The 11,513-nt window shown below is 46.7% G+C and overlaps 1 pseudogene; it reads left to right on the top strand.

Moving 5' to 3' along the window:
- Nucleotides 1-626: 626 nt before the first annotated feature.
- On the top strand, nt 627-10,836 carry LOC139548501 (period circadian protein homolog 2-like; annotated as a pseudogene).
- The last annotated feature ends 677 nt before the right edge of the window (nt 10,837-11,513 follow it).

Here is an 11,513-nt window from a genome sequence, read left to right as displayed (position 1 = left end):
ATACATCCCCGCCCTTCTTCTTACCAGAAAGATGTTTGTTTCTGTCGGGCGATGCGTGAAGAAACCAGCTGGCTGTACCGACTCCGATAGCGTGTCTCGAGTGAGCCATGTTTCCGTGAAACAAAGAACGTTACAGTCTCTGATGTCTCTCTTGAATGCAACCCTTGCTCGGATTTTGTCTACCTTGTTGTCAAGAGACTGGACATTGGCGAGTAGTATGCTCGGGAGTGGTGCGCGATGTGCCCGTCTACGGAGCCTGACCAGAAGGCCGCTCCGTCTGCCCCTTCTACGGCATCGTTGTTTTGGGTCGCCGGCTAGGATCCGGTCCATTGTCCTGGGTGGTGGGCAAAACAGAGGATCCGCTTCGGGAAAGTCGTATTCCTGGTCGTAATATTGGTGAGTTGACGTTGTTCTTATATCCAATAGTTCCTCCCGACTGTATGTAATAAATCTAAGATTACCTGGGGTAACAATGTAAGAAATAACACATTAAAAAAACGAAATACTGCATAGTTTCCTAGGAACGCGAAGCGAGGCGGCCATCTCTGTCGGCGCCGAAAGTTCGCCGACAGAGATGTATGTAACAGGATAGCTGTTGTCTCACCTTTAGGACCTCTCTTTTAGAAATGGTTGAACTGGATCGAACTGGTATGAGACTTAGTCTGGTTGGAGAAGGGCAGGGAATGGTAAGAAAAATTTGAATAAGTATACAATACGTCATCTTTTCCTACACTGGAAAGACCAAGGCACTTAGACTTCGATGGCCTGGCCTTCAAGGGTGGACTGAGGCTTCGACTGTGTGTGTATTGAGGCGGCAGGTAGCCTAGTGGTTAGAGTGTTGGGCCAGTTACTGAAAGGTTGCTGGATTGAATCTGCGAGCTGGCAAGATAAAAATCTGTCATTCTGCCTCTGAACAAGGCAGTTAACCCACTGTTCCCTGTAGGCCATCATTGTAAATAAGAATTTGTTCTTAACTGACTTGCCTAGTTAAATAAAGGTCCAATTTTAAAAATTAGTTTTCCTGATCAGGGCCATTTTAATACCGTTCTGACTGACTCTCTCCTGATGACAGCTCTGGTTTTCCTGATCAGGGCCATTTTAATACCTTTCTGACTGACTCTCTCCTGATGACAGCTCTGGTTTTCCTGATCAGGGCCATTTTAATACCTTTCTGACTGACTCTCTCCTGATGACAGCTCTGGTTTTCCTGATCAGGGCCACTTTAATACCTTTCTGATGGATTCTCCTTTAATAGGTTTTTGTTTTGTCCAATAGGATATTTTTGCTGTGGCTATCTCTCTCATCACAGGGAAGATGGTGTACAATGCTAAGTTTGTAGAGTTCCTGACCCCTCAGGATGTCAGTGTGTTCTACAGCTTCACCACACCCTACCGCCTGCCCTCCTGGCAGTATGTGCACTGGAACAGGTACCTATGACCCTTCTACTCATGCAGACGTATCTCTTCCCTTCTACGCACTCAACGATACAAGCTGTACAGTAAATCAAATCAAATGTATTTATAAAGCCCTTCTTACATCAGCTGATGTCACAAAGTGCTGTACAGAAACCCAGCCTAAAACCCCAAACAGCAAGCAATGCAGGTGTAGAAGCACGGTGGCTAGGACAAACTCCCTAGAAAGGCCAGAACCTAGGAAGAAACCTAGAGAGAAACCAGGCTATGAGGGGTGGCCAGTCCTCTTCTGGCTGTGCCTGGTGGAGATTATAATAGAACATGGCCAAGATGTTCAAATGTTCATAGATGACCAGCAGGGTCAAATAATAATAATCACAGTGGTTGCCGAGGGTGCAACAGGTAAGCACCTCAGGAGTAATTGTTAGTTGGCTTTTCATAGCCGATGATTCAGAGTATCTCTACCACTCCTGCTGTCTCTAGAGAGTTGAAAACAGCAGGTCTGGGATAGGTAGCACGTCCGGTGAACAGGTCAGGGTTCCATAGCCGCAGGCAGAACAGTTGAAACTGGAGCAGCAGCACTGCCAGGTGGACAGCAAGGAGTCATCAGGCCAGGTAGTCCTGAGGCATGGACTCATGCATATGCATGAGGAAGCACATCTACACTCATATCCTGTGGATATTGATGAGCAGCAGGTAGGCTGTTGGAAATAGAGTCAACTGGACTCATCTGGCTGCTTGGATATATATTCATCCTCTCTCTCGCTCTCTCTCTCTCACGGAATCGTCTCCCACAGAGTGCATGCAGGTGAAATCCTTCTTCTACTGTGAGTTCGAGATGAGAGATAGAGCAGGAAACTATCGATCATAGTTCTAACAGTCTGACTCAGAGGAGTGAGAAGGGGGGGAATAGAGTGGTAGGGAGAGAGGACGGATGTGAAGGGGGATGAGGGAGTCAGTTTTGTTATTTTATCCCCACCTACTGGTCAGGGACTGAGGCGATCTGTATGGTGTAAAGAAGGAATTTAGTCTTGTACAGGGGGAGGTAGGATTGGTGTGTGTGTATATATACAGTGCCTTTGGAAAGTATTCAGAACCCTTGACTTTTTCCAAATTTTTATATGTTACAGCCTTCTAAAATGGATACACACAATACCCCATAATGACAAGCGAAAACAGGTTTCTGCACTTTTCATAAAAATAAAAAACAGAAATACCATATTTCCATAAGTATTCAGACCCTTTGCTATTAGACTGGAAATTGAGCTCCAGTGCATCCTGTTTCCATTGATCATCCTTGAGATGTTTCTACAACTTGATTGGAGTCCAAATGTGGTAAATAAAATGTACTGGACATGATTTGGAAGGGCACACACCTGTCTATATAAGGTCCAACAGTTGACAGTGCATGTCAGAGCAAAAACAAAACCATGAGATCGAAGGAATTGTCTGTAGAGCTCCGAGACAGGATTGTGTCGAGGCACAGATCTGGGGAAGGGGACCAAAACATTTCTGCAGCATTGAAGGTTCCAAAGAACACAGTGGCCTTCATAATTCTTAAATGGAAGAAGTTTGGAACCACCAAGACTCTTCCTAGAGCTGGCCGCTTGGCCAAACTGAGCAATCGGGGGAGAAGGGCCTTGGTCAGGGAGGTGACCAAGAACCCGATGGTCACTCTGATAGAGCTCTAGAGTTCCTCTGTGGAGATGGGATAACCTTCCAGAGGGACAACCATCTTCGCAGCACTCCACCAATCATGTCTTTATGGTAGTGGCCAGACGGAAGCCACTCCTCAGTAAAAGGCACATGACAGCCCGCTTGGAATTTGCCAAAAGGCACCTAAAGACTCTCAGACGATGAAAAACAAGATTCTCTGGTCTGATGAAACCAAGATGGAACTCTTTAGCCTGAATGCCAAATGTCACGTCTGGAGGAAACCGGGCACCATCCCTACGGTGAAGCATGGTGGTAATGTGGGGATGTTTTTCAGCGGCAGGGACTGGGAGACTAGTCAGGATCGAGGCAAAGATGAACAGAGCAAAGTACAGAGAGATCCTTAATGAAAACCTCCTCCTCGAGCGCTAAGGACCTCAGACTGGGGCGATGGTTCACCTTCCAACAGGACAACGACCCTAAGCACACAGCCAAGACAATGCAGGAGTAGCTTTGGGACAAGTCTCTGAATGTCCTTGAGTGGCCCAGCCAGAGCCCGGACTTGAACCCGATTGAACATCTCTGGAGAGACCTGAAAATAGCTGTGCAGCAATGCTCCCCATCCAACCTGACAGAGCTTGAGAGGATCTGCAGAGAAGAATAAGAGAAACTCCCCAAATACAGGTGTGCCAAGCTTGTAGCGTCATACCCAAGAAGACTCGAGGCTGTAATCACTGCCAAAGGTGCTTCAACAAAGTACTGAGTAAAAGGTCTGAATACTTATGTAAATGTGATATATCAGTTTTTTATTTGATTTTTTATAAATTAGCAAACATTTCTGAAAACGTATTTTTGACTTGTCATTATGCGGTATTGTGTGTAGATTGATGAGAGTATATATATATATTTTTTTTTAATCCATTCCATATATATTTTTAATCCAAGTTAAGACTTAATGTGTGAATGGGGGTATTTTTGTTGGTACTTTTTATCCCTTTTCGTCCCCAATTTTGTGATCTCCAATTGGAAGTTACAGTCTTGTCCCATCGCTGCAACTCCCTTACAGACTCGGGAGAGGCAAAGGTTGAGAGCCATGCGTCCTCTGAAACAAGACCATGCCAAGCTGTACTGCTTCTTGACACACTACTCACTTAACACCGGAAGCCAGCGGCTCAAATGTGTCGGAGGAAACTCAGTACACCTGGCGACCGTGTCAGCGTGCATGTGCCCAGCCTGCAACAAAAGTCGCTAGAGCGCGATGGGACAAGAACATCCCAGCCTGCCAAACCCTCCCCTAACCCGGACAACGCTGGGCCAATTGCGTGCAGCCTCATGTGTCTCCCGGTCGCGTCCGGCTGCGACACAGCCCGGGATCAAACCCACATCTGTAGTGACGCCTCTAGCACTGCGATGCAATGCTTTAGACCGCTGTGCCACTCTGGAGTCCTTCTCAGTACTTTGTTGAATGCCTTTAGCAGCCTTGAGTCTTATTGGGTATGACAATACAAGCTTGGCACACCTGTATTTGGGGAGTTTCTCTCAGTGCCTTAGACTGCTGCGCCACTCGGGAGGCCAGTTCTCTTGGAATTTAAATGAGAGTTGAAAAGAAATTGACCCAACCCTGTTATGTAGCCAAAAGCATACAGGGGTAGAAAGCATCCAATTACACACTCCTATACCCTGTCTGTCTGTCTAACAGTTCTGCAGTACGTGGAACAGCTTTTTGACCACTCAAACCGGTTCTGTGCGCGGAATGGCGAGTATGTCATCATAGATGCCAGCTGGTCCAGCTTCGTCAACCCCTGGAGCCGCACGGTCTCCTTTGACATCGGCAGGCACAAAGTCTGCATATGAGTCACACACACACACAAATTATTGGTAGTGACACATGAACAATATATCAGGCCAGTGAGACATCACTGGAGTGTCAGTTATGCATCAGTGTCTATGAAATGTAATTAGACATTTTGTCTATGATGTTTTAGGGGTCCGGTAAATGAAGACATGTTTGCAGTTCCTATCGTCACAGATGGGAAGTTAATGGACTCTGACATCCAGGAGATAACTGAGGGGATCCACAGACTGCTGCTGCAGGTCAGCACACAGACACACACACACTTTACAATTCGCATTCTTTCTCACATGGCACTATCCTCTGTGTGTTTCTATAACAACACTTTTTCTCCTACAACCGGTCCACAACATGGGCTCCAGTGGTTACGGTAGCCATGGCAGCAATGGTTTCCACGAGCAGCTGCTGAGTATGGGGTAGCCTAGCGAGACCAACGGGAACGCCCTTGAGAACAGGATTATAGTTGAGGAACCAGGCAAATCCAAGCTGGTGAGTTGATGCCACTCTCTGCATTTCTTCCCTGGTTGTCTTCAGTATTCTAAATCAATGTCTCATGATTTTCTTTGCTTGATCACTTGCTCTGTCACAGACAGTCAGTAGTGTGTGTGTGTGTGTTGGAAAATATTGACGGTTTTGAGCTTGTAAATGCGTGCGTGTGTATATGCACATGTCTGTGAGAGTGTGTGTTTGCTAACAGATGTGTGTCTCCAGCTGGAGCTTAGCAGCTGAAGAGTCCTGTGATGTTTCTGAAGGACTCAGCGGTGCCCCCTCTGCTGGTCAAGGACATTACTGCTACTGCTGCTGCCAGTGTGAAGGAGGTCACCTATAGCGACCAGACTGTCTACTCCTACCAGCAGATCAGCTGTCTGGACAGTGTCTGCAGGTCTCACAGGGTATATACAATATCTCCATCACACTGCTAAACGTCCCATAGAAACAATCACTCTAAGGCTTGATGTGTGAGCATAACTAATAGCAGTGTCTTCTTCACCCTCTTGTCCTTCAGATCTAGGCCTGTCTATGAAGGCCCCTAAGAAGCTTTCCTCTGGCGCCGCCCCGGTGGTGGGGGGGCCCCTGGCTCTGCCCAGCAAGGCTGAGAGCGTGGTGTCAATCACCAGCCATTGTAGCTATAGCAGCACCATTGTCCATGTAGGAGACAAGAAACGCCAGGCAGAATCTAGTGAGCATACACACACACACTGTGTTAGGTTTCATTCTAATTGGCTGTTTCCTGTGATTGACCTCTCCAGAGATTGCTGAGAGTCCCGCCCCTCCACCGCTGCCAGTCAGTGTGGTATCCCCGCCCACCCAGGAGAAGGAGGCCTATAAGAGGCTGAGGCTGACCAAGCAGGTGTTGTCAGCGCACACACAAGGAGGAGCAAGCCTTTCTTGCCCGCTGTAAGGAACTTCGCAACGCCAGAACCTTCCAGAAAGACTGCTCCACGTACCTGCACAGACCGAGAGGTCTGACCAACACCCAGGGTAAGCAAAATGCATAGTTACATACACACAGTATTGTGGAAATTTGGCTTTGGGAACATTTGAGCTAGACGATAAGATCCATCTCATAGATATTCTTCAAGACTGACTGTGTTGTGTGTCTTCTCTCCTCAGAAGCCACAGGTAGCGGGAACGTTGCTAAACAGAGCACCAGAGCTCCCCCGCTGCAGCCAAGAAGGGCAGTCGAAATAAGAAATCCAAGAAGCCCCGCGTGAAATGTCCTGACTCCACTGTAAACCCCGCCATCCCCTGCAGGGCCTGAAACAGATGCCCTGGTCCCCATTTGAAGCCTCCCAGTCCCAGGCCTTCTCTGGACCCTACCCTGCCATGGTGCCAGGCTACCCCTGTCAGGCTACCCTGCTGCCCCTACCGCCCCTGCCCAGATCACTCGCCCTGACCCCACTGTCTCCACTGGCTTTGGGGAGGGCCAGAGCAGCCAGGCTCCACCCACTGCTACGCCATACAATGCCCCTATCGTCACCCCCCTTGTGCCCAACTACCTATTCCCTCAGATGGGACAAATAGGACAGCTTAGTAAAATGGGACAGATAGGACAGATTGGTCAAATAGCCGCAGCACCTTCCTTCTTTCCTGAGCAGCCCGCCTGCCAGCCCCAACCCACCCACCTTTCCCAGGACAGATGGCCTACACAACCCATCAGGCCTTCCCGTGCTAGCCCTCCTTTCCAGTGCAGGCTCAGTTTGTCCCCCAGGATTCCTACCCCACCGAAGCCTTCCCCTTCGGCCAAAGCCCCGGCCATGGAGACCAGAGAGGGGGCAGTGTCCCGCTGCTCCATCCCTTCCTCAACTGGCCAGGAGCCGGCTGAGTCTCCCCCACTGTTTGAGTTTCGCTGCAGCTCTCCCCTGCAGCTCAACCTGCTGCAGCTAGAGGAAAGCATGGCACCCCATAGTGGGGCTCCAGGGAGCAGAATAGCAGCAGAGAAGAGTCTGGCAGCTCAGCCTGAGGAGGACCTACAGCAGGTGAGACACCTGTTGTAGAAGAGGAGAGGATGTGTTATAGATTTAAGCAATAAGGCCAGAGGGTGTGGTATATGGCCAATATACCACGGCTAAGAGCAGCCACGCAGCGTGCCTGGAAACAGCCCTTAGCCATGGTATATTGGCCGTTTACCACAACCCCCCCCCACCTTATTGCTATTATAAACATGTTACTAATGTAATTAGAGGAGTAAAAATAAATGTTTTGTCATACCTGTGGTATACGGTCTGACATACCACGGCTGTCAGCCAATCAGCATTCAGGACTAGAACCACCCAGTTTATAATGTATATTATAGGTGTACCTATTAGATGTGTAGGTGAAAGCTTATTTTTGCGTCCATCTCTGATCTGTAATGGTTGTTGTTGTACCTCAGTTGGAGAGTTCAGGTTATTGTGCCCACAGTGACAGCCACTCCTCTTCCTGTGACCTGCTGGACATCCTGCTGCATGATGAGACAGACTCAACCTCTGTGTCTGGCTCCCGTTCTGGATCTGGGTCCCGCTCTGGTTCCGGGTTCAACGGCAGGGGAACGAACATCCAGCAGTGCCTCTGGCAGCATGAACGGTCAGTACAAACACAGCAGTCATCCATACCTCACCTTGCCCAACCAAACTGCAGCACTGTGTCTCTCTCAAACTCTCAACCTCTCACGTTTAAATATTCCTCTAGTCTTTAGGGAGCAGTGACACTTGCAAATACATTGGCAGTGTGGACTGTCTGGAGAATGACCCGAAAGTCAAGGCTAAGGCCATAAAGAGAGTGGAGGCTGAGTCCGAAGCTGAACAGAGCCAAGTCTAGAGTCAAGGCCAGGGGGAGGGAGAACAATTCATTGAGTACGTCCTCCGGGAACCCCTCTGGCTGCTCATGGCCAACCCTGATGAGATCATCATGATGACCTATCAGATGCCCTCACGGTGAGTCATTGACAGGACCACCAACCAATAGCAGAAGGGGGTCATTGTGCGGATGTTTTTCTTATGAAATGGTTTTTGATTGGTATTTTATTACTGTTCTTATTTGATCTTGCTGGAAGATGTTGTCAAAGGCTGAAATTAAATTAATGTTTACTTGCTCTTTGCTTATAATTACCTCCTTTTTTGTTCGTAGCTTGTGACAAAACAATGTTTCACTATGTTGGTCATCAGACCTCAGTTCTTATCAAGCCATACTAACAGAATAACTCCAAACTATACAGACAATTATTTCTACTGACCTAGACTAGTGCATGTTATCTTTAGAGTTTCCTGAAAATCCATGAGCCGACAATACTCTGTCGATGTGCCCTTGAGCAAGGCACTTAACCCTAATTGCTCCTGTAGGTCGCCCTGGATAAGAGTGTCTGCTAAATGATTAAAAAAATAAAAAAATAATGTAATTGGCTATTAGCTAATTCAAAAACCCATGTTGGTAACACTATGAAGAGTAGCTAAGTAGATGAGAAGCACAGTTGTTAATCATTTCTAACAGAGCTATCTCTCTGTGTGAACAGGGACATCCAGAAGGTGTTGAGGGAGGACCAGCAGAGACTGAGACTGATGCAGAAGAGCCAGCCACATTTCTCCTCTGTCCAGCGGAGGGAGCTAGTGAAGGAACAGCCCTGGGTGAGGATGGGGGTTCTGCCCAAGGCCATCAACGTCAAGGTACGTCAAACATCTGGCTTCACACACACCTCTCACACACAAACAAATTTACCTCCCACTCAAACACACATGCACACATACACACACACACACACAGATGTGCCTATGTCGTCATGTGGGTCAATACTGTACTAACCTACACGTATCCTTGTATTTTATCAGGAATGTTTGTACTGTGAAGACTCGGCCTCAACCCCTATCGAGGAGGACCTTCCTGATATGGAGGAAGAGGAGGGGGACTCACAGGAAAAAATGGTCTGCGTGTCAGAAAAGGCCAGGGCCGATTTGTCTTCCCAGTCCGCCCCTGGCAGTCAGACTTGAACAAAACAGGGAAATTCAGACACATACAGTGCATTCAGGAAGTATTCAGACCCCTTGACTTTTTCCATATTTTGTTACATTATAGCCTTATTCTAAAATAGATTGAATTGTTTTTTTTTTGTGCCTGTCAAAATCAGTCTGCCTGGCAACCGGCCGTGATCAGGAGTCCCAAAGGGCGGCGCACAATTGGCCCAGCGTTGTCCTGGTTAGAGTTTGGCCAGGGTAGGCCGTCATTGTAAATAAGAATTTGTTCTTAACTGACTTGCGTAGTTAAATAAAGGTTAAATAAATAAACAAATTAAAACTATCATACCCCTTTAAAAGGTACTAAAATATTTTGTCTTTCCCATTCATCCTCTGAATGGCACACACACACACTTAAGGCTTAAAAATCATTCTTTAACCTGTCTTCTCCCCTTTATCTACACTGATTGAAGTGGATTTAACAGGTGACATCAATAAGGGATCATAGCTTTCACCTTGATTCACCTGGTCAGTTTATGTCATGGAAGGAGCAGGTGTTCTTAATGTTTTGGACACTCAGTGTATATTTGTCTCACTGCTACTTTGAGAAGCTGATATTTTAGCACAGTTCATTGCTATTTTGTAGGCGCTTTCCCCCCCAGTGTTAATTAATCTGGACAGGTAAGGGTTTGTTTTGTTGTGATGGTTTTCACCCTATATTTTACTTGAATGTGGGCTATAATAACATTTTAAGGCTGGAACCTGATGAAGAAGGCCAAAACTCAGATGGTAAGATTGTGTGACTATTGTTCAAAAGCAGCTGGCAATTTCGAATATCGACAGATTGGCTTCTTTGACTCAAATCAGTGTAGTCAATGGTAGGATTATCTGTTTATGAGTGTTGTGCTTGTGAAAGCATCAAACAGATCAGGGAAAGTGCACAACAAACTGTCAGAGCGGATGAAGGGCTAGGCTGAGGCGTTCTGTTGTTAGATCAATGACTGTTCTTCAGAGTCAGACAGTTGATAGGAGAGACGCATCCAAGGATGGAATGGGAGTCCCAGGGGATCCGTATCAAAGCCATATGCTCTCATTCACGTTTCAAATCCTCATGCCAACTGACACCGGCCACTAACCTTTAACCCCGGAATTCAAATTCACCGTCACGAATCCTCAGCTGATGCGTTTGGATGTTGTGCAATTGTTATTTTGCCCTTGTCATTCACGGATTGCTAAAACGAATTTTGTAATGTCGTCGACATGTCATATGTCATTTTAGATGAATGGTGATGGTGCGCCATTAGGATAATGATGGGAAACAGGCCCGGGGTCCCTGTTTTGATGCAACAGACTGCTTTATGCACATTTGGGACTATGGGTTTACCAAGCAACAACGGGCTTTGGGAAACTAATGGGGAAAATGGCTCATGATACAGATGTCATCATTTCAAAAGTCTATGATTTGGTCTTATAATAAACTATCTATATAATAGTTTTGTTATAGCCTAAGTTATTTGTTTTGTCATTCTTTCGGCCCACATTTCTTTAAAAATGTCCTTTGACAGGTGCAAAGACGAACCAAAGATATAGGCTACTGTGTCTGTGTCAGTATCTTTCAACTCCCCGACTTTGTCGCCATTCAGTCAAATGGTAGCCTGCCGATCCAAAGCTTTGATCAGTGTATCCTCCTCTGCTTCCATGCCCGCTGTTCACACCTCGTCAAATTCGCGGCACAGGTGTGAACAGCTTCAAACCCCCTGCGGCTGCTCAACGCTAATCCGACTTGTCAGCCATTCCTTCATCAAAAGCTGACAACAGTCTGTAAATCTATTAATGTGGATTTGACAAGAAATTAACATCCGTAATGAATGTATTTTTCAGTAAACGTTTTTCTTTTATGTAAGAAATGCCAAAAGTGCCCGTTGTTGCAAAATCACCCAGCCACCCATCACTGTTTTTTCCAGTGCTTTTATCTTCTTTATTGGTGGCACTCATTAGTGCACAGTCGGTTTATTGTACTTGTGATTGAAACATGTCTGTCTAAGCAAATCGATGAGCAAAGGATGTTGAATTTGTGTTCATATTCCACGGTGAGCTATGCATGATAGCCTAGTCTATCTAGCCTATAGGCAGGCCTGTCATTTTCGTATCGGTAGTCTATATGCAGGT

The sequence above is a fragment of the Salvelinus alpinus genome, chromosome 21 (assembly GCF_045679555.1).
Source record: "Salvelinus alpinus chromosome 21, SLU_Salpinus.1, whole genome shotgun sequence".
In the NCBI taxonomy this organism is placed as follows: domain Eukaryota; kingdom Metazoa; phylum Chordata; class Actinopteri; order Salmoniformes; family Salmonidae; genus Salvelinus; species Salvelinus alpinus.
This window is presented reverse-complemented; position numbering and strand designations above follow the sequence as displayed.